The following is a 24,792-nucleotide window of genomic DNA, read 5'->3' as shown; positions in this document are numbered from 1 at the left end:
TATACATCTCAATATTCACATGCCCAAAACAGAAGACTTGATTCTTTCTCCCTAAAAATCTTCTCTGCTTTACCACTTCTTAGCAACACCATCCATGAGTACTGACTTTGAGATTTCCCTTGATCCTTACTCCCTTCACCCAGTAACAGTTCCTTTGACTTAAATTCTAAATCCACCCACTTTTGTCTATCTTCACTGTTGCAACCCACCTTTAGGACCCTGTAATTTTTCTATTGGACCAATGCCCATATCTTCTCCTAGCCTCTATATACCATGGCAGGCAACAATTAGAGTAAAATATGTTGAGTAAATCATATCAATAAATCATTTCATTCTCATGCTAAAAAAAACAAAAACAAAAACAAAACAAAACAAAACAAAAAACAATGCTCCCTTACTTTGGTTTATGAGGCTATATATGAACTAGCTAGTCTCCTTGAGCTTATCTCATATAATGCTGTCCCTTTTTACTAAATTCCAGTCATTCTGACCTTTTTCTGTTACTCCAACATGCCAAGCTCTTTCCAACCACAAACCTTTATGCTAGCTATTTCCTCAGTCTAGAAAGAGCCTGTCTATATCTTTGCAACTATCTTAGTCTTCTCATTCAGATCTTAGATTATGTTTTCCTTCCTCAAAAAATTCTTCTCTGGATTTCAGATTTTATATAGACCTCCTCTTCCACTCCACAACAAACACTCAATATGATGCCACTGTGTTTTAGATCATTTGTCATTGGTGATTTATTGTTTGTGTTCCTCTAACTAAAAGACAAGTTTCAAACAATCAGGATCCTAGCCTGTTGAGTTTGTTGCTAAGTGCCAGCATCTCCAGCAGGGCTTGAGACATAATATTGGCTCAATAAATACTTTTGAGTAAGTATGCATGTTATAATGCCAGGAGTACCCAAGAAAGCTGCAGTTTAGGAAGGGTATGGCCACCTTTGGAGTTACTGTTGTATATAAAATAACATTTGGCTTTGTTCATTTACCTTAACCTAGTTTCAGTCTTGTCTTCCTCCATCAATTAGTAACTGTGCCTGAGGCCTCCAAGTCAATGCTTATTATCCCTGAATGCATTGCTTTAAATAAAATATATAGATTCATGCTAGTACATTTAATATGTAAATAATGTTTACATCTATATGTCAGGCACTGTCCTGGGCACTCAGGGTACAGCAGTAAAAAATACATATGAAAATACTTGACTTCAGGGATTTATATTCTATTGAGAAGACATGAATCATAACCAAGAAAAATAAGATATATATAAGGTATGTACGTGGTGATAAATGTTAAACATAAAAATAAAACCAGCAAAGCGTAGGGACCAGGATCCAGACTTTGAAGGGAAAAGACTTATAATTTTTAACTGAAGTAGCCATTAAAAGTGAGTTTTGAGTGAAGACATGGATGAGGTGAAAGAGCTAGTCATCTAGGTGGCTCTGCACACTGCAGACAGAACAAGTGCGTAGTGCCAGAGAAAAATGAGGCCAGTGTGGCTGGAGAGGAGTGGATAGAGAGGAGTGGACAGAGGTCAGTGTAGCTGGAGAAGAGTGGACAGAGCAGGGGGGGAACATGCAGAAGATGGGGTCAGAGAGGTAGTGGGGGGAGCAGATCGCAGGGAGTCATTCAGGAAGAACACTGGCTTTTATGCCAGTGAGAAAGGGCTGCCATGCAGAGTTTGAGTGGACAAAGGACATGATCTAACTTCCCTTTTAACATCCCTGTGGCTGTTATCCTGAGAATAGAGTGTAGGAGAACAAAAGTAAAAATGGGGAGATCGGTTAGGAGGTTACCACTTTTCTGCCTTACAGGCTTTTGTGAATATTGCGAAAAAGTAAAGTTTGCACCTATTCTATGACAGGTCCCTTCCTCTGCTTCTGTAAATATTCGGGTTAGCATTAAAATGATATGTGCAAAAAAAAAATGATATGTGCATTGAATGGTGAAACACTCTCCAACCTAATAATTCGCTACAGCATACATTTTTTAAGGGGGAAAAAAAAAGAAAACACAGAGAGATTGACTCAATATATTACAGGCCCAAATGGAAATCTCAAATGAACATATTCAAAAGTGAAAGGAAAGCAATGCAATTTTAAATTTTTTTCTAGAAAAACAATTTATATCATCTCTTTTAACTGTGTAGATATGCACTTAAGGAATTGCCTTATCTAAAATACGTGCTTAAAATAGTACCACAAAATAAATTTCACATTGCAAATTTTACCCATATTTTTCTTTACCTTAGCCATATTATCATGTATATTTGCCATTAAGTAAACCTAGATTTTTGCTGTATTTTGTAAAGGGGGAAAGCACAATCTTTTAATCAGAATCCACTCTCTGACTTTGTAGAGGTCACGAAGCTTTATTTCTTATATACAAGCTTGGTATTGATATAATCCATTTCAGATAATAAGTGAGGAAAATATCGACAAAGGGAGAGGGTAGCCATTACTTTGTAAACCTGTTATCTTGAAAGCACTCAAGGGAAGGGAAACAGAAACAAATGTAAAAGAACAAAAAGAAAACAATGAAATGAGAAAAGATATTTATATATCATAATATATATAATCAATTATATATATAAATTATATATAAATTAATATATATATAATTTCATTAAAAAGCAGCATATTACCATAAAAGTAAGCTCCTATTATTGAATAGTCATGTAATGAACACATTTGGTGATCTACTTTTAATTGTACATAGTCATATTTTCAGACTGCTTTTTTGTCAATACAGAAAGCTTCTGTAACCAAAGAATAGTATTTAGTATTCACTTTGTAAAATGCAAGTGGAAATACTATAAAAAGACATTTTTAGAATTGAGAATACTGAAAGCCATAATGCTTCTTCTTAATGGAAAACCGATGATAAGTAAACACTGATCTATTTTAATCAGGCTGCCAGGTTCCACCTTTGCTACAAGTATATGATATGCAGATGAAGTAAAACCTGCTCTGAAAATAAGTTTTGTATTATTGAAGTTGTTGGGGCAATATAGTTAAAAGCAAAATCTACTAACTCAGAAATTTTCTCCACAAAAGTAGTAGAAAAAGAAAACACTTTTATTTTTGCACAGACATTAAATCAGAATATAATGCACATCACAGCACTCTGCTAAGAGATTGCAAAGACAGAAAGAAATCTCACCCCTTTATATAGCCAGGCAGATACATATTCCATACATGTCCTCAAGATAAACAATAACTGGTCCTCAAGTAAGAGGCTTTGAAAGCACCATTTATTACATGTAGTTTCATCCTAAATTCAGCTGGCAAACCAGACTGGCCATCCGTGTTAGTTAATTGGCTTTATAGAAAAGAAAAATATTTTTTTCCTATCTTTATCTTTATGACAGGAGATAGCTTTATAAATTGGAAACAGGACTCAGCTAAAGTTTGAGTCTGAGTTTCAAACTACTATATTTTCCCTAACCGAAAAGCTGATTGTCTTAATTAATGATTTGTTTTTCTATCTGTAGCTCAAAGCTTTTCCTTTAATAACTAAAAAATAAAACTATATCTAAAAATATGTATATATGCATCTTTTGTGTCTTTCCACTTCTACGTATGAAATTTAGGCCAATTCAGAGGATTATCTCATCTTTTAGATCATCTTTCTAATTCTTTAACGTAGAAACCTGAAACCAAATACTTTATAAAAACATTGGTTTTTTTTTTCATTGGGAGTTGAGCACTATGATTTAAAAAAGAGAATGTAATTTAAGGAAGACAATATTGAGCCAAGATCATAACTGATAAATTGTTATAAATGACAACTGAAACTTTCTTGCGCTTATGCTTGGTTGAAAAAGTTGCAATCAGCAATAAAAAAAATTCTTATACACATGTCCATTTGCCTGATCCCCATCTCTCATGTCATAGTTATGAGGTACCGGAGCCTTTCATCTCCCTTGCTTCTCTCAGGTCATTACAGTTGGCCCTTGAACTACACATGCCCGTCTACTCGCAGATTTTTTTGATACAGTCCAGTACTGTAGATATTATTTTCTCTTCCTTATGAGTTTCTTTTCTTTTTTTTTTTTTTAGATTTTATTTATTTATTCACGAGAGACTCAAAAAGAGAGGAAGAGACATAGGCAGAGGGAGAAACAGGCTCCTCACAGGGATTCCAATGTAGGACTCGATCCCCAGACCCAAGATCACGCCCTGAACCAAAGGCAGAAGCTCAACCTCTGAGCCACCCAGGCGTCCCTCTGTATGAGTTTCTTTTTTTTTTTTTTTAATTTATTCATGACAGTCACACAGAGAGAGAGAGAGGCAGAGACACAGGCAGAGGGAGAAGTCGGCTCCATGCACCGGGAGCCCGACGTGGGATTCGATCTCGGGTCTCCAGGATCGCGCCCTGGGCCAAAGGCAGGCGCTAAACCACTGGGCCACCCAGGGATCCCTGTATGAGTTTCTTAATAGCATCTTCTTTTCTGTGGATTACTTAATTCTAAGAATACAGTATATACTACAGATAACACACAAAATATGTGTTAATTGACGGGTTACTGATAAGGCTTCTGGTCAACAGTAGGCTATTAGTAGAGTTTTGGGGGAGTCAAAAGTCATATGCGGATTTTGGACTACACTTCAACCTCTGCTATTATTCATGGGTCAACTGCATAACTCTACTGAGGGCAGCAGTTTCTCTCCTGCCTCCATCCTCTCTGTCAGTTTTCTCATTTGTTTTTCATTCCTTTCTCTTGGCAGGCACAATTTAAGCAAAAACTAAACCCACTAGGCACTCAGTCAATTTGCAAGTGATAAGAAGCTATCAGCCACACAAAAAAAAAAAAAAAAAAAAAAGAAAAGAAAAGAAAAGAAAAGAAAAAGAAAAGAAAAGAAAAGAAAAAGAAAACGAAACACAACTAAATGGCACATGAAAGCAAAGATGAGGAGACGTATGGAAATGTAATAAATACATTGGTCCAGCTTTTCTCTGTGGATTTAATCATTTCATGGCCTTACTTAAACTCTGCACTGTCTAGCAAGCAGAGTAGCCTCTACCATCTGGTTTCTTCTGGTTTCGGGAGCCAGGAGGTAAGTGAACCAGGAGAGAGTACAGCATGCAGCAGAAGTCAAGAGCTGCTAAGGAAGCTGCTGTGGTAGAGCTGCAGCTCTGATCAGCTTAGTGCTTAGCCTAAAACAATGGGATCATTCACTTTTATATTGATTTCATCGATCACTGATATCCCACCTTATTAAAAAAAAAAAAAAGATTTCAATTTGATCATGGACTTTAATTAGTTAATATCGGTTGTTTGCAATATTTTTATTAGACCAGAAGTAATTTGTATTTATCTTTAAAGGTCAAGTTTTAAATTCAGGTAGAGGTGGCAAACTGGCTGCCCAGTTTGCATTTGGCTGTTGCATAAATTTTCTCTGATGGACACAGTGTTTTCATAAAAACTGAATTGAAATCCCTTCTGGTGACACACACAATCCTGCTCTCTCCAGCCCCCATCCATCCCTCTTATTTTGCACTCCGCCTGATTCACACATTGGTCTATCTACTGGGCTTTTATAGATATTTCAAAGAGAATCTCATAATCTTTCAATCTATGGTGATCTGGATGAGCCAAGAAAGAGAGTTTGCAGCCATAACACATGTTTCTATCTGTTCCATATCAATGTGCTTATATTGAACTTACGAGGTTTTCATGTTCCATATGTTCCATTTTAGTTTATCACATAGGCAAAAACCTAATGTTTATGCTTTTAACCCAGTTAATTACAATTTGACTTCTTTTATCTATCAAGAAAGGTAACAAACTATCACTTCCTGTCTTCAAAATAAGTAGTAATTATTCATGACCAAAATATATATTTAAGAATCAGACGCACAATAGACACTTTCCTTTGACCTACTAAACAGTTTGATCTGTGTCTTACACAATTAAACTTGTGGTATATTTTAACAATCAACCTACAATAGCAATCATCAAATACATATGTTCCTATGGAAAGCTGAAAATAAAGCTGGGACTCAGGCTCTTCCGTCCACTCAGCTCACCTGGCTGAGCTACTTTACCCCTCAACACTCTAATGTTTGGAACTCAGATTGCTATAAATTGGTTTACTTTCATCTTATTCATGTTCCTTTCTCATCTTGACATCCAAACTCTTCATTCTGCCTGAAATGAATTTTATTCTCCAAATCACAAATCCTTATCTTCACAAATTCTTCTATCTCAAGTACAACACTATTTTCCCCCCACAAAGTTATCCCTGAATAATGTTACCCTTGGGGTTGTCAGTCTTTATTTTGACTCTGGAACTAAATTATTCAATATTTTGTGTATTTTATTTTGAAACAATCCCCCAGATGTTTTATATTTGTTACCTTCTTTATTAAATTTTAAGTTCCTATAAAACAATTCCTATGTCTCTTCCATTCACTACAGCCACCTTTAATTACTGTATCAGATTTTCTAAAAGCATACACATTTCATATTTTCTTTTCTTCTATCCCATAAACCGTTGGCATGATACTGATATTCCAACTTTTCAGCCTTTTTATCTCCTAAACTGTTACTTACACCACAAAAGGGGCATTCAAATCTTTTGTGATGTCATATATCCCGATTCGCAGTTTGGAAAATATAATGGCCACTCTTCTGTGCCTAAAAACTCATCTATTTTCACCGGAGTTATGCAACAGGCTTACTTGTTGGATTCCAGAACATGTAATGAACACCTAATGGTCAAGTGACAGGGAATAACAAGTAAAAACCATACTTGTCCTTTTTGAATAGTACTTCTATCTGGCCAAAGCAGTGAGGAGGGAACCGAGACAGCTGGCTCACCTGCATCCATTTCCTAGCATGAGGCAGAACTCCCCTCAGTGTTTTGGTCTTGGAATAGATTGTGGTAGACCTTGCAGACAGAATCTCTTCCCTCTTTTCATAAAGCTGGATGTAAGTGCTAAGATCTAAGTCCCAGCTGTGACTTAGGGTAGCAGGAAGAAGGATGGAGTATCCTTTGAGGGGCACGCTTTTATGCTTTTGCTTGACTATATTGCTGAGGGGAGAATAGTTATACCTTTAGTTTGGTATATACCCATTATGTCCATTGAAAAGAGTTCTTGATACTAGAGTTTAGAACACAAACCACTTAACAGTGTTATTATATACTCCTATTAATACCTGTGTTTAGCTTTTTCAGTAACTTCATTGGAAGTATCAACTGTGGCGTGTTGATTCCTGAGTCCTTTGGCCATAATACCAATGAAAACATTTTAATTTTTATTGTCAGGATATCTAGAGCAAATACAGTTTCATTTGTAAAATAAATAATGTACTTTATTGAAAGTTATGTCTCTTGCTGAAGGTATATATTTTACAGTATTTTAGAGTACATATTTGAGAGTGGAAACATTATAAATCACACAGGACAAAGAATAGTGATGTATAAGACATCCAAGGAATTTTGTCCAGTTGGAAGGAGAGAATAGAGACTTATTAGTTTAAAGAAAAGGAGGGATTCCTAGATAATGATGGGGAAACAAAGCTATATCACAAAATCTTCCTCTGCCAACTATTTTTTTAAACAAAAAAAATATTATGATCAAAAACTATATTAAGAGCTACAACATAATGTGACATGCATCTAGTCAGAAGATAGAAAAAGGTTGCACCAAGACTCTTAGTCCAATCCTATTCCTGAGGAGAGTCAACCAATTCTAAAAATATTCACTAAATCCCAAAACCTGAAGAAACACTGCATGTCCATATTCACTAATATCTAAAAATTCAAAGAAAAATAGAGTGACAAATGCAATTTTTAATTTAATCCCTTCCCCCAAATATGTCAGACAATCCAAAGAATTCTCACTAATATCCTAAAATCTGAAGCAAAATTAGAGGCAAGAGCAATTGTTACTAGGGAAAAACAAGTATAATGGTAAAACTGAACACTGGAGCCAAGTATTTCCATCCTCAGTTATCTCTTTGTGGGAAACAACTTCAAGAAGGCAGCATAAAAACCTCCTGTGGTAAATTTAACAAGCAGCAGATGAGAACCAGTGTTCTCAATGGACTACACAGCTTCCACTGAGTTCTACTCGCCCTTCCTCTTTCCAAGTCCTCATGAGACAGAGTACACTTGAAACTAAGAGAAAAAATTGATGTTTAGACAAGGATGGTCCTGTTGATTTAAGTACATTATTTAGACATATAGTGGGGCAACGATGCAATAAGACAACAGGTAAAAATAAGAGAAAGAGTGCATGCTAAAAATAAAGAAAACCCAGACTAGATGAAAGCAAAACAAAGGAATGTGATTGCAAAAAATAAAGAACAAGTGAATACTAGCACAATATCATTACCAGCCTAAGTGAGCTTCAGCAAGTAAGACCTGAAAATCAAATTAATGACAAAGAACAGAGGCTTCTGACAACTACAGTATATGAAGAAGAAACCATTAAAATAAATCAATTAAAGAAAACAATAAGGAAAACAAAGATAATACAACATAAAGATAATTTATCCCTAAGATATCTAAAATAGAATGTCCAACAAATAAAGCACTAATTATACTCCAATATAAAGTAATACTTTGCTGATATCTGGGAGTAGCTAAATCTGTATATTCAAATAGCATATGATGTTTTAGGAAAAACAGAGAAAATGAGTGAAACTATAAACATTCTGGATCACCTATTAAACTTCAAAAATAAGAAGAAATATTTTGAGCATTCAGACTGAAAAGATGGGAGAACAAATCAGGCTTGCTTCAGGCTTCTTCAAATTAATATCTACTTGTAAAATAAATTTTTTAAATGTCTCCAGAATTGTCAGAGCATTAATTCTGACCTAATAATATTATAAGCAGTCAGAGATGCCAGCAGCTTTTTAAATTATAGCATTATACATTTTAACATATGATACTATAACCACTTATCACAAACTTAGTGGCTTTAAGCAATACAAATTAATTCTCTTATAGCACTGTAGGCCAGAAATCCAAAATTGCTTTTAGGGGTTTAAAATCAAAGTATCAGCAGGAATGTTCCAGGGGACAATCCATTCCTTGCTTCTACCAGCTTCAAGAGGCTTCAGGCATTCCTTGGCTGATGGCCACATCATTTCACTCTCTTCTTTCATGACATTGTCTTCTCCCTCACTATAATTCTACTGACTCCCTCTTCTGAGGATATTTGTGATGGTACTGGACCCACTTAATCCAGCATAATCAATTCTCAAGATATTTGATTTAATCACATATGCAAAATTCCTTTTACCATATAAGGTAACATTTTCCTAAAGACTGAATGTCTAAGTCCCCTCAAAATATGTTGAAACTTAATCCTTGATGTGATAATTTGATAGTATTTGAAAATGAGGGCTTTGGGAGGTAATTAGGTCATGAGGACAGAACTCTCATGCATAGAATTAGTACCCTTTTAAAAGAGGTCGAAGAGCTACCTCTCCCTTTCCACCATGTGAGGTAGAAGATGATCATCTATTAAAAAGAAAACCTGGCGGGCACTGAACGGGCACTTGATGGGATGACCACTGGGTGCTATTCTTTTTTTTTTTTTTTTTTTTAAATTTATTTTTTATTGGTGTTCAATTTACTAACCTACAGAATAACACCCAGTGCCCGTCACCCATTCACTCCCACCCCCCGCCCTCCTCCCCTTCTACCACCCCTAGTTCGTTTCCCAGAGTTAGCAGTCTTTATGTTCTGTCTCCCTTTCTGATATTTCCCACACATTTCTTCTCCCTTCCCTTATATTCCCTTTCACTATTATTTATATTCCCCAAATGAATGAGAACATATAATGTTTGTCCTTCTCCGACTGACTTACTTCACTCAGCATAATACCCTCCAGTTCCATCCACGTTGAAGCAAATGGTGGGTATTTGTCATTTCTAATAGCTGAGTAATATTCCATTGTATACATAAACCACATCTTCTTTATCCATTCATCTTTCGTTGGACACCGAGGCTCCTTCCACAGTTTGGCTATCGTGGCCATTGCTGCTATAAACATCGGGGTGCAGGTGTCCCGGTGTTTCATTGCATTTGTATCTTTGGGGTAAATCCCCAACAGTGCAATTGCTGGGTCGTAGGGCAGGTATATTTTTAACTGTTTGAGGAACCTCCACACAGTTTTCCAGAGTGGCTGCACCAGTTCACATTCCCACCAACAGTGTAAGAGGGTTCCCTTTTCTCCGCATCCTCTCCAATATTTGTTGTTTCCTGCCTTGTTAATTTTCCCCATTCTCACTGGTGTGAGGTGGTATCTCATTGTAGTTTTGATTTGTATTTCCCTGATGGCAAGTGATGCAGAACATTTTCTCATATGTTGGCCATGTCTATGTCTTCCTCTGTGAGATTTCTGTTCATGTCTTTTGCCCATTTCATGATTGGATTGTTTGTTTCTTTGGTGTTGAGTTTAATAAGTTCTTTATAGATCTTGGAAACTAGCCCTTTATCTGATATGTCATTTGCAAATATCTTCTCCCATTCTGTAGGTTGTCTTTGAGTTTTGTTGACTGTATCCTTTGCTGTGCAAAAGCTTCTTATCTTGATGAAGTCCCAATAGTTCATTTTTGCTTTTGTTTCTTTTGCCTTCGTGGATGTATCTTGCAAGAAGTTACTATGGCCGAGTTCAAAAAGGGTGTTGCCTGTGTTCTTCTCTAGGATTTTGATGGAATCTTGTCTCACATTTAGATCTTTCATCCATTTTGAGTTTATCTTTGTGTATGGTGAAAGAGAGTGGTCTAGTTTCATTCTTCTGCATGTGGATGTCCAATTTTCCCAGCACCATTTATTGAAGAGACTGTCTTTCTTCCAATGGATAGTCTTTCCTCCTTTATCGAATATTAGTTGCCCATAAAGTTCAGGGTCCACTTCTGGATTCTCTATTCTGTTCCACTGATCTATGTGTCTGTTTTTGTGCCAGTACCACACTGTCTTGATGACCACAGCTTTGTAGTACAACCTGAAATCTGGCATTGTGATGCCCCCAGATATGGTTTTCTTTTTTAAAATTCCCCTGGCTATTCGGGGTCTTTTCTGATTCCACACAAATCTTAAAATAATTTGTTCTAACTCTCTGAAGAAAGTCCATGGTATTTTGATAGGGATTGCATTAAACGTGTATATTGCCCTGGGTAACATTGACATTTTCACAATATTAATTCTGCCAATCCATGAGCATGGAATATTTTTCCATCTCTTTGTGTCTTCCTCAATTTCTTTCAGAAGTGTTCTATAGTTTTGAGGGTATAGATCCTTTACCTCTTTGGTTAGGTTTATTCCTAGGTATCTTATGCTTTTGGGTGCAATTGTAAATGGGATTGACTCCTTAAATTCTCTTTCTTCAGTCTCATTGTTAGTGTATAGAAATGCCACTGACTTCTGGGCATTGATTTTGTATCCTGCCACGCTACCGAATTGCTGTATGAGTTCTAGCAATCTTGGGGTGGAGACTTTTGGGTTTTCTATGTAGAGTATCATGTCATCGGCGAAGAGGGAGAGTTTGACTTCTTCTTTGCCAATTTGAATGCCTTTAATGTCTTTTTGTTGTCTGATTGCTGAGGCTAGGACTTCCAGTACTATGGTGAATAGCAGTGGTGAGAGTGGACATCCCTGTCTTGTTCCTGATCTTAGGGGAAAGGCTCCTAGTGCTTCCCCATTGAGAATGATATTTGCTGTGGGCTTTTCATAGATGGCTTTTAAGATGTCGAGGAATGTTCCCTCTATCCCTACACTCTGAAGAGTTTTGATCAGGAATGGATGCTGTATTTTGTCAAATGCTTTCTCTGCATCCAATGAGAGGATCATATGGTTCTTGGTTTTCTCTTGCTGATATGATGAATCACATTGATTGTTTTACGGGTGTTGAACCAGCCTTGTGTCCCAGGGATAAATCCTACTTGGTCATGGTGAATAATTTTCTTAATGTACTGTTGGATCCTATTGGCCAGTATCTTGTTGAGAATTTTTGCATCCATGTTCATCAGGGATTTTGGTCTGTAATTCTCCTTTTTGGCGGGGTCTTTGTCTGGCTTTGGAATTAAGGTGATGCTGGCTTCATAGAACGAATTTGGAAGTACTCCATCTCTTTCTATCTTTCCAAACAGCTTTAGGAGAATAGGTATGATTTCTTCTTTAAACGTTTGATAAAATTCTCCTGGGAAGCCATCTGGCCCTGGACTCTTGTGTCTTGGGAGGTTTTTGATGACTGCTTCAATTTCCTCCCTGGTTATTGGCCTGTTCAGGTTTTCTATTTCTTCCTGTTCCAGTTTTGGTAGTTTGTGGCTTTCCAGGAATGCGTCCATTTCTTCTAGATTGCCTAATTTATTGGCGTATAGCTGTTCATAATATGTTTTTAAAATCGTTTGTATTTCCTTGGTGTTGGTAGTGATCTCTCCTTTCTCATTCATGATTTTATTAATTTGAGTCTTCTCTCTCTTCTTTTTAATAAGGCTGGCTAATGGTTTATCTATCTTATTAATTCTTTCAAAGAACCAACTCCTGGTTCTGTTGATCTGTTCCACAGTTCTTCTGGTCTCGATTTCGTTGAGTTCTGCTCGAATCTTTATTAGCTCCCTTCTTCTCTTGGGTGTAGGATCTATTTGCTGTTTTTTCTCTAGCTCCTTTATGTGTAAGGTTAGCTTTTGTATTTGAGTTCTTTCCAGTTTTTGAATGGGTGCTTGTATTGCGATGTATTTCCCCCTTAGGACTGCTTTTGCTGCATCCCAAAGATTTTGAACGGTTGTATCTTCATTCTCATTAGTTTCCATGAATCTTTTTAATTCTTCCTTAATTTCCTGGTTGACCCTTTTATCTTTTAGCAGGATGGTCCTTAACCTCCACGTGTTTGAAGTCCTTCCAAACTTCTTGTTGTGATTTAGTTCTAATTTCAAGGCATTATGGTCTGAGAATATGCAGGGGACAATCCCAATCTTTTGGTATCGGTTCAGACCCGATTTGTGACCCAATATGTGGTCTATTCTGGAGAAAGTTCCATGTGCGCTTGAGAAGAATGTGTATTCAGTTGAGTTTGGATGTAAAGTTCTGTAGATATCTGTGAAATCCATCTGGTCCAGTGTATCATTTAAAGCTCTCGTTTCTTTGGAGATGTTGTGCTTAGAAGACCTATCGAGTATAGAATGAGCTAGATTGAAGTCACCAAGTATAAGTGTATTATTATCTAAGTATTTCTTCACTTTGGTTAATAATTGATTGATATATTTGGCAGCTCCCACATTCGGGGCATATATATTGAGGATTGTTAAGTCCTCTTGTTGAATAGATCCTTTAAGTATGATATAGTGTCCCTCTTCATCTCTCACTACAGTCTTTGGGGTAAATTTTAGTTTATCTGATATAAGGATGGCTACCCCTGCTTTCTTTTGAGGACCATTCGAATGGTAAATGGTTCTCCAACCTTTTATTTTCAGGCTGTAGGTGTCCTTCTGTCTAAAATGAGTCTCTTGTAGACAGCAAATAGATGGGTCCTGCTTTTTTATCCAGTCTGAAACCCTGCGCCTTTTGATCGGGTCATTAAGCCCGTTCACATTCAGAGTTACTATTGAGAGATATGAGTTTAGTGTCATCATGATATCTATTCAGTCTTTGTTTTTGTGGACTGTTCCACTGAACTTCTTCTTAAAGGGGAATTTTAAGAGTCCCCCTTAAAATTTCTTGCAGAGCTGGTTTGGAGGTCACATATTCTTTTAGTTGCTGCCTGTCTTGGAAGCTCTTTATCTCTCCTTCCATTTTGAATGAGAGCCTTGCTGGATAAAGTATTCTTGGTTGCATGTTCTTCTCATTTAGGACCCTGAATATATCCTGCCAGCCCTTTCTGGCCTGCCAGGTCTCTGTGGAGAGGTCTGCTGTTACCCTAATACTCCTCCCCATAAAAGTCAGGGATTTCTTGTCTCTTGCTGCTTTAAGGATCTTCTCCTTATCTTTGGAATTTGCAAGCTTCACAATTAAATGTCGAGGTGTTGAACGGTTTTTATTGATTTTAGGGGGGGATCTCTCTATTTCCTGGATCTGAATGCCTGTTTCCCTTCCCAGATTAGGAAAGTTTTCAGCTAGAATTTGTTCAAATACATATTCTGGCCCTCTGTCCCTTTCGGCGCCCTCGGGAACCCCAATTAAACGTAGGTTTTTCTTCCTCAGGCTGTCGTTTATTTCCCTTAATCTATCTTCATGGTCTTTTAATTGTCTGTCTCTTTTTTCCTCAGTTTCCCTCTTTGCTATCAACTTGTCTTCTATGTCACTCACTCGTTCTTCCACCTCGTTAACCCTCGTCGTTAGGACTTCTAGTTTGGCTTGCATCTCATTCAATTGATTTTTAATTTCTGCCTGATTAGCTCTAAATTCTGCAGTCATGAAGTCTCTTGAGTCCTTTATACTTTTTTCTAGAGCCACCAGTAGCTGTATAATAGTGCTTCTGAATTGGCTTTCTGACATTGAATTTTAATCCAGATTTTGTAACTCTGTGGGAGAGAGGACTGTTTCTGATTCTTTCTTTTTAGGTGAGGTTTTCCTTCTAGTCATTTTGCTCAGTGCAGAGAGGCCAAAAGCAAGTTGTATTGGGAAAAAGAGAAAAAGAGAGGAGAGAAAGAAGGAAAGAAAAGAGAAAGAGAAAAAAAAGGGAAGAGAAAAAAAACGAAAGAAAAAAAAAAGAAGAAAAAGAGAAAGAAAAAGAAAGGAGAAAAAAAAGGGGGGGTGGGGGAAGGAAACAAATCAAAAAGCAAAACAAAACAAAACAAAACAAAACAAAACAAAACAAAAAAAAAAACCAAAAAAAAAAAAAAAAAAAGAACCACAGGGGAGTATCTTCTGATTCTGTGTTCTTTAAGTCCCTTGGCTTCTCCTGGAAGTTGTCCGTCTAGCTGGTGTTCTGGGGGAGGGGCCTGTTGTGCTGATTTTCAGGTGTTAGCAGTTGGGGGAGCTGCTGTGCCCCTGCCTGGTGCAGGGCTCAGTGGGGGTTGTTTACCCCGTGAGGCCCCCGGAGGAACAGCCCCAGTGGCGGGGCCAGCTCTGGAAACCTGGATTCAGCCCCCGCAGGAACTCCGGAGCCCTCGGTCTGCAGGGCCTGGAGGCTCCGGGGCGGGGCCGCTGATCTGCTCAGCTGGGGCAGGAGCGTCCTCGCTGTCCTGGGCCCTCCCGGCCTCTGCCTGTCCCGGGGGAGGCCGGATCCTGGGCTGTGTCCCGGCGCCCTGTGCTCCGGAGCCTGCGCTGGTGGATTCGGGCTCCCGGGCCGCGCAGCCCCCTCCGCGGAGCCGCCGCCCGAGCCCCTCCGAGCTGCTCCTGGAACCGCGCAGGCCCCTCCGCACGGAGCCTCTTCCCCTGCCCGAGCCCGGCCGAGCTGCCCCCTGGGCCGCGCAGCCCCCTCCACGCAGCCCCCTCCGCGAAGCCGCCGCCCGAGCCCCCCCGAGCTGCTCCGGGTCCCGCCGTGCGCGCTGCAGCCCTTAGGGAGCTCGGCGCACTCTCCCGGCGCGCAGTTGCTGTTACTGTCCCGGGGAGCCCGAGGGCATCCCCGCCCTCCTGGGTCCTGCTCCACCTCCCTGCGAGCCCCTTTCCGCCCGGGAAGGTCGGTGCAGCTCCTGCTCCTCCGGGACGGGGCTCTCCTGTCCTGGGGACACTCGCCCCGGCCTCAGCCCGGCTCCTCGCGGGCCCCTCCCCCTTGGAGGCCTTTTGTTTCTTTATTTCTTTTTCCCCGTCTTCCTACCTTGATAGAAGCGCGAACTCTTCTCACTGTTGCATTCCAGCTGGTCTCTCTTTAAATCTCAGGCCGAATTCATAGATTTTCAGGATAATTTGAAGGTTTTCTAGGTAGTTTGGTGGAGACAGGTGATTTGGAGACCCTACTCTTCCGCCATCTTGCTCCTCCCCAAAATCCACTGGGTGTTATTCTGTATGTTGACAAATTGAACACCAATAAAAAAATAAATTTACTAAAAAAAAATAAAATAAAAAGGAAACCAAAAATAAATAAATAAATAGATTAATTAATTAATTAATTAATTAATTTAAAAAAAGAAACAAGCTCTCACCTGACACTAAATCTGTCAGTGCCTTGATTTTGGACTTCCTACTCTCCAGAACTGTGAGTGAAAAACATTTCCATTGTTTATAAGCCACCTAGTCTGTGGTATTTTGTTTAGCAGTCCAAAAAGACCATGACATACTCATAGAGCCTAAGAATTAAGATGTAGATCTTAGGAGAGCCATTATCAGATTATTATGAATATTCGCAACATGTAAGAACTAAAATTCAGCGAATTAAAAGATTAAGCAACCTAACCTCCATGGGACTTGAGCTATTTTAAAGAGTTAGTAAATTTTTAAACAATTTAAACATAGAATTAAAACCAAATAACTGTATGGTGACATAGCATTTTGTAAATGTTATAAAACTTGATAAAGTTACAAAGAAATCCAAACTAGCTAGTAAGAGATAGCAAAATGTTAACTTTTTTCAAAGGATGTATCAGAATCCATTAACGCACTATAAAGTTTAAAAGTGAGGTTAAAAGTAATGAGTCAAATCTCATATTTAGAAATATTTTCTCAACCTTTGAGAGTACTTTTGAGAAACAGTATCACTTAAAGGAAAAAAAATTCTGTTTAAATTTTATATCTGGTAAATATGCTTTCAATGTACTGCAATGATTCTTTAACACCAAAAAATAGTTGTACAGTTCTTGAGCAACAGCAATAACAGCAAAACCAATGGTGTCAAAAGATATTTTAGCTACATCCCTTACTAAGAAATTTAAATATTAATAGAACAAACAATATTAAATGCCCTTGGTGTTTGTTTTTATCTTCATTTGCAATCTGTTACTTTTCCTGCATGTGGTTTTACTCCTGTTCCTTAGATTATTTTTGGCTAGATTCAAGTTTTACGAGAGTTTACTGAAAATGTCTGTATTCCTTCTCCAATTTTGTCATTTGCTGGGCAACCCCCCATAAAAATATTCCCATATGGAAAATATGCTTTGTGGAAATTTTCAAATCAAACACTAATTCTCAATTCAACATGAGTTGAATTTTAAAACTCATATCCAATGAGTTTTATATATATAGCAATGAAGTGATATCAACTCTAAATTTATTCAAAATTACTTTCTTAATGATATGCATTATTATCTTAATTATTTGTTTTTATACCCAAAATAATATGCACTAGTTTTTGGTGGCAATGTCTATATTCTGCATAAATGTTTGCCATAATATTCAAATTTTGCTACAATTCCTGCCAAATGGAAAAGTTCCCATCATCATGCTCATAAAGTTGCTTGGTTCATCCATGATGTTAGACATTTCATCACTAAAAACTGATCATGCATTCAACTGCCACATGGCATTATTTTTTTCTCATTTATACATAGTTTTTGGTCTGCAGCACTGGTAATTATAGATTTTTAAACTAAGATTATAATTCTGAATATTTAATATTTTTAATGTGCATTTCTTTCTTCATGATTACTGAAAACACAAGAAAAACTTGCCACTCTTGGATACATCTTTTTCTACCTCCAAAGAGTCTGAAATATGGAAAAAATGCAGAATCCTTTGAAATAGAATGAAATAACCATATTCTTTTACTCCATTTGAAAAATTCATATAATATTCATTTCCAAAATTTCCTACCTTTTGGAAAGGTAGAATTTCTTATTTGAGATATATAACTTTCAAAGAGAAGGTAATTTAATAGTCAAATTGCATGATCATACTTGGATTCGAAAAAAACTATATTTCATTTAATGGATTCTTTGCAATTTTTTTGTCTTTCAATTTTTAGTGCAATTTATCAGTTATATTTGATATTTCTGAGCTTATTTACTAAAACTAAATCATTTTTCTTTTTTCCCTCATATTCTGTATTTTTCCCTCAAATTTTTCTATGATGCAAATTATTTTATTTTGTTTTACAATGTCTTTTCATCTTTCATTTTTTCATTCTGATTATGGTACTTTTTATTATTTTCTTTCTGGAACTCCCCAAGTTTGCATTAAAAATAACACATAGGAATATGCTGCTAAATTTTAATAGCAGTTAATATTTGCATGAATACAAGTGTCATAAAAACAAAACCTACAATAATTTAACTAGTAGATAATTGCATATTACCTACTAATTTATATCAATGAAAATCTACCATGTGGATTATTAATAGTAAATACACATTTTACTATTAGTTATTATATCATGTTTCATAAATGCCATTTATGATATTAATAATCACCAAGTAGAAACCGATTTCGGTAGTTTAGATAGTCACTTGAAATACTAGATCTAAAGACAGAATATATAACAAACATCCTCAATTTTCAGTTTTTTATAAATCATGTTTTTATGTACTATTTAACTTGTTAATATTCTGAATGTATTAATTTTTATAAATTATAATTATTGACCATCTGTCCAACAAATATTTATTAGGCACCTACCATGTCATATACCAGACCACTATCATATGTGATATATTCATTACAGTAGGACCACTAATTTGAACATTATTTTTATATTAACCATTGTCCTGAGAAAATTGGGAAGGACATCAAAATTAGATCATCTGATTTTCATCACTTTTTCTATATATATTTCTGTAAAGATTATAGGCCCTAGATAGAAGAGTATTATCCGTCAAACTTAAATATTTTATATCCTGTCTATCCTAATGTCAGACAATAATATATAAATCATCAACAAGTTTTGAACTGTGATCCAGTGGTACAGGAGATCCGGAGTGCTATGATGGAAAATGTTCCAGAGGGACTGTGTCTGGACTCACTAGGAAAGGAGGTCATGAACAATTAGCAACATTTGCCCTGTGTAACCTTTCGCCAGGTAAGGCTGCTCTAACAGTCTCAGCCATTTAGAGCAACAAAAGTATTTCTTGCTCATGTTACACATCAACCGTAGTTCTGCCCTGCCTGAGGTTGTGCTCAATACATCTTCTTTCTGAGTTTTAGGCTGAGAAAAAAAACACATTCTGAGATGTGCTGAGATGTGCAAAGTGGGGGCATGGGGGCTAGTGGAAACACACAAAGTCTCTTAAATCTTTTACCTAGACATAGCATCAGTGGAATCCACGTATACTCCTGCCACAGGAGACACTGTAGGTGACGAGCAGAGCCTTATAATTCTCTTACGGGGAAGGAGCAAGCAACTAGGAACAATAATACCATCTACCATAGTACTTGTCTGTCACAGCTAAACTAGTAAATCTCTTAATAATATACCAACAATTATTATCATTGTTTCCTTTAATATTATTATTGTAAAAACCCTGGGAACCAGATATAAACTGCTGTCTCAAAGTACTATACTGATTTTACACCTCTTAAATGCAGAGCCTCTCCTAGAGCAACTCTCTAGAGTTGCTCCTCTAGATACAACTTCTATTTTAGTTCATCACACTTGGAACAGGTTGTCAAGGCAGAAACAAAGTGGAGACATGGGGTTATCATAAATCCACTTACCAACAGACAGCCTTACTCTCAGAGTTGGGGCTGAACATGAGCACCTATAAGACAGCATAAGAGAAAGGGTAAGAGCATGTTAACCCAGATGAGGAAGACAGGCCCAACTTCAGCACTTACTCAAAGCTAGAACTTTACCTAGCCTCTCTGAGCTTCAGGATCCTCCCATCTAAAACGTTGATAAGAACAGAACTGTTGGGGGCATCTGGGTGGCTCAGTTAAGTGTCTGCCTTCAGCTCAGGTCAGGATCCCAGGGCCTTGGGAAGGAGCAGTGGCTCCATGCTCAGTGGGGACTCTCCTCCCTCCCTCTCTGCCCCGTCCCCCATGCTGTGCACGCTCTCTCTCTCTCCCTCTCTCTGGCTCTCCCTCTCTCTGTCTCATAAATAAATAAAAATCTTTGAAAGAAAAAAAGAATGGAATCTACTTCATGGGATTGTTGTGAAGATTACACTCAGTGTTTCAAAGAGTAACCGCAAAATATGTGCAAGGTATTGTATAAGTGAAACATGAGTACATTCAGTTATCAATATTTCTGTTTTGATTACTATCTTTAGCTTAAATAATAATTTTTAAAAAATATTTTATTTATTTATTCATGAGAAACACAGAGACACAGGCAGAGGCAGAAGTAAGCTTCTCACAAGGAGCCCCATGTAGGATGGGACCCGGGATCAGGCCCTGAGCTGAAGGCAGTTGCTCAACCACTGAGCCACCCAGCTGCCCCTAAATGACAATCCTTTCTTAAAAAGGTTTCTGGAAGAGACAAAAATAGATGGCACAGGACATCTGATCTTGACTGACATTTTTCGAAATTATGATGAGAATAGTGTGACTGGAAATACTATAGTTTCCAAAGTGTATGTAATGTTGTCTTCCAACATACACAGGCATGATTGAGTTTCAATGCCTTTCATTTCTTTGTTCTGAAAAAGCATATGCAAAGGCCCTTTATTTCTGTAAATAAAGAGTGAAGAATTTATTCTGACCTGGTGAAGTTTGAGATGAGGTGGGATCTAAGGAATCAACTAAAGTGTATATGGATATTAAGCACATTAAAATGTGAAATATATCATTGAGATATATTATTGAAGATTATATTCCTTTTAGAAAAACTTTTTCTTTCTAAATATAAAGGTGGACTCCACTATATCTGCAAAATCTTGCCAAGGTTTATGGAGAAGCATATCTTTCCTTTGGACTGTTTGCCCAGGTCATCAAAGCTAAAGCTCAGAAGATGGTAGGAAACATGCATAAGTCTAAACGCCTCACCCTAGAGAGTTGACTTGGAAAATATCAGCCACACCAGCATTTCTGTCCTATACCATATTCAAGGAATATTAAACAATTGAAGTTGGTAGTCTTTCATTTTGTACTTAATAAAAGGAAATCTAGAGGAAAAATCCTCTTTACTTGATATGTAGTTCTTATACTGACATCAATCTATGTATACCAGTGTATTTATTCTGTTTGTGAGATATCAGGATCCCTACTGTGAGTAGGGATAAGGTTTCCTATTAATTGGGTTTTCCAGAGAAACAAAATTGTGTGTTCACATGTGTGTATAAAAATATATGTAACATATATATTATACATAAATAAATACATGTAATATACATTATACATATATAAATATAACATATTTATTATAAGGTATTAGCTCACATGATTCAAGAGGCTGAGAAGCCCCACAATCTGCTTTCTACAAGCTGGAGACCCAGAAAGGCCAGTGATGAAGTTCAAAGTTCTGATAGTCAAAAACCAGTGGTGTAGATTTCAGTGTGAAGGCCTAAGAACCAGAAACACTGAGCACAGGAGGAGACAGAAATTCCAGCTCATCCATGAGGTAGAGAGACTGAGTACTCTCTTACTACTCAGGCCCTCAATGGATTGAGTGAAGCCCACTCACAATGGGGAGGGAAATGTGTTTCACTAAATCTACCAATTCAAATGCTAATATCTACAGAAACACCCTTATAGACACACGAGAAATAAATCCTCCCCAGGTATCTGGACATCCCATGATCCTGTCAAGTGCACACATAAATTATCACAAGTTTCTTCTGAAAGTAATGGGAATTCCCACTTCCACTCATTTTACCAAGATTCTGGGACAGGATTTTGAAGTTAATCTTATATGGGTATCAAGAGGAACTCTTGCTCTTTCTGAGTCTTTGGCCTACAGTACAGAAATGTGAACATTGTTGCCTAAATGATGAGCAGAAAATTAGACTTTTCAATAAGGAAGTAGGCTCTATTGAATAGTCTCCATTTGCCACCCAAATCCACTGTATACTCTTTTTCAAACTATTCTGTGCTACAGGAGGCTAACTTTATGGACTGCATCAATGTTGCTTTCAGCCAATGGGAGACATTGGCAAGAGATCGGAAAGTAGACAGCTCCTTTCCTGCCAGGACACAGGTTAGATGTGGCCATGTTCAGCTACCTAAGGTCAAGGTGCGTAGAAGACATTTCTCTCCTATAGTAATAATTACAGCTCTTGGCTTCCAGTAAATTCTTTCAAGCCTAAAGCTGGCTTTAACAGCTTCCTTATATTTCTAGGCACAAGGTACTTGAGGGTTTCTCTTCACCATGAAACCACTGGATTAGGATGACCTAATTCTTGAGCAAGGAAGTCTTCCACAAGGGAAAACAATCATAACTGCATTAAATTGGAAGCCAAGACTGTCCCCCAGTCATTTGCAGCTCTCAACCAACAGGCAGATATACAAGCACTAGTGACTAATTTTAATTACTAAAGAAAAAAAAAAAAAAAAAACTAAGGTGTTGCTGCTCAAGGAGGGCAAATGATTTCAACCACCCATTTCCTCCACTCCAATGGAACAAATTATATTTATAAATAGAACATATATATTTTCTTTTACCCTTGTGCCCCTTAGCTGTCCCTCGGTGACCCCAGAAATTAAAACACATCAGGGTGAAGATTAATTACTGGCAATATGTCCCTTCCAAACAATCATCTCATAATTTTGAACAAACAACTTTTCAAGGTTCTGAAGTCAAACAATCTTATCAATTTTTCAAAATGGACTCTCATTAGGGCAATTCAATTAAGCATCTTCATGTCCAAAGCAAAGTCTGAATTCTAAGCAAAAGTGGTTAAAGGCTTTCACTTACAAAAAGAAAAGTCCTTCAGTCTGCTCAGTTTTACAATGATGACTTAAAAAGTAATTTTTATTTTATGTTCACTGTTCACCCTACACTGACAGTGCTGCTGTCTAAATAAGACAAACAAGATTAATAAAGACAAGAAATTCTACTTGGCAAAGGCCATTCATCAAACATGCAGTTCTGTTCCCAGGGATTAATCGGTACATAGATTAGGTGTTACAAAAATTGATAATATTTGTCATTCATATGCGATTTCTCACTTAATCAATTAATCATAAGCAGTTTTACAATTATGAAATCAGGCTACATTTTCATTTCCTGGCCTAATACTACTCCATGTAGCTATTCAATTGCTTGAAAGTATAGGGATGTCCTTTAGAAACGTTTTAGATATTTTAGTTGATTTTTCTAGAAAATTAGTTACATTAATTTTTCAAAAATTCTTTAAACCCAAGTGCACATAATTGGATTATTATCCTTGATGTTGATATGATCACAGCATTGATACATGGATGAATTCATTTTGAATTTTTTCTTTTTGATTAGTATTATAAGCACTAATCAACTACTTTTTTAAAAAATTGAGTACACTGACAATAACCTGTATCCACCAATGTGGTCTTCTTTTCTTAGCTACCTGCTTGCTTCCCATTCTTGGATCACAAGCACCGTGAATCCTATGCCCATCATTTACTTCCTTATCTTTCTGCATTTTATTTTAATTATATGTATCCCTGAAAAATGTTCATTTCAAAATGATCAAATAATGGCAAATTTAATATGATTCAACCAAATACATATATCTTATATTCAGCCACTTTGATAAATATTCCTATTTTTCTAGTACTTTGTAGTTTCTTTAGATTTTCTATATAAATTAATGTTTTATATAATAGGTTTTATATTAATTTTTTATTTATATATGTAATGATACAGTGAATTCTAAAATCACCACTTACATTCTGTATTGTAGCAGAAGTTCCAGGCATAATATTAAGAAAAGAATTTGGAAACATGTAGTTATGGAAGGAGGATGTATAACTAACTACACATGATATTAATCATATAGAGAATCTAGAAACTTTACAAATTATTAGAAATAATAGGAATATTTATAAAAATGGCTGAATATATGATTGTATTGTTCTTCAAAAAATTAGCAACTTTGATAGCTTTGTTAAACATCTCTTTTACATCTTGTTTCTATTTTATTGATTTTTTTAAATCTTTTTTTTTTTAATCTTTGGGCTTACTATGTTTTTCTCTTGCTATGTTCTTTTGCTGGAAACTTAGATTTTTCACTAGCAGCTTTTTTCTTTACTAACATAAATATTTACAGCTCTGACTTTCTTTCAAAGTTACACTTAAGGCATCCCATAAGTTTTGACAAGTATGTTTTCACCAGCATACAGTTCTTTGATTATTTTATTATTTCTAAAAGTTGCTTTTATAAAACAGTAAGTTTTTTAGCAGGAACATATATCATACGTCTTTATGACCATAATATAATTAGCTTAGAAGTTAATGCAAAATCTCAAAATACACTTTATGAGAGAGAACCTAGAGAAATAGAGTATTCTAATTCTGGATTAGTGTGTGAAAATTTAAAAATTCTCAATAAATGTGAAACGAATTAATTAATGACATATAATTAAATCACCCATGCATTAATTAGCTATCAATAAAGATTAATTTAGTTTTTCCATAGTGGTATCTTGTATTTCCCTAATTTCCTCAGTTTCTTAGCATTTTAGCATTTTATTGGTCAGCTTGCTTCTGCTCTTTGAAATTATATCCACCTTTTGTTTTTCAGGACTAGGGCAAGTACTGTTTAACCTATAAATCCAAAATACATTTTTTTAGTTTCAAAATTACACAAGGCAAATAAAAAAACTAAAGCTAAAAATTATGGCTATGTTTATGACATTTCAGATATCATTTCAGACAATGTAAATACAAATTCTAGTTTATTCTAGTTTTATTTACTAATTTAATTGAATCTAGTATTTTTAAGAAATCATTGGCAATAGAAAGGATGAGACTAACTGGTCTACTTTTCTTTTCTTTTTTTAAGGATTTTATTTATTCATGAGAGACACAGAGAGAGGCTGAGACCTAGGCACAGGGAAAAGCTGGCTTCCTGCAGGGAGCCCGGTGTGGGACTGGATCCCAG

General features: G+C 36.6%; 1 long non-coding RNA gene across 1 annotated transcript; it reads left to right on the top strand.

The window, feature by feature from the left end:
- The first annotated feature begins 4,891 nt into the window (after nt 1-4,891).
- LOC119874276 lies at nt 4,892-24,745 on the top strand. Its single transcript, XR_005367440.1, has 4 exons — nt 4,892-5,062; nt 18,692-18,854; nt 21,810-21,944; nt 24,694-24,745. It is a non-coding gene; the product is annotated as an uncharacterized LOC119874276 (long non-coding RNA).
- The last annotated feature ends 47 nt before the right edge of the window (nt 24,746-24,792 follow it).

The sequence above is a fragment of the Canis lupus genome, chromosome 12, assembly GCF_011100685.1.
Source record: "Canis lupus familiaris isolate Mischka breed German Shepherd chromosome 12, alternate assembly UU_Cfam_GSD_1.0, whole genome shotgun sequence".
Classification (NCBI taxonomy): domain Eukaryota; kingdom Metazoa; phylum Chordata; class Mammalia; order Carnivora; family Canidae; genus Canis; species Canis lupus.
The sequence above is the reverse complement of the archived record's forward strand: the minus strand, read 5'-3'. Positions and strand labels throughout refer to the sequence as shown.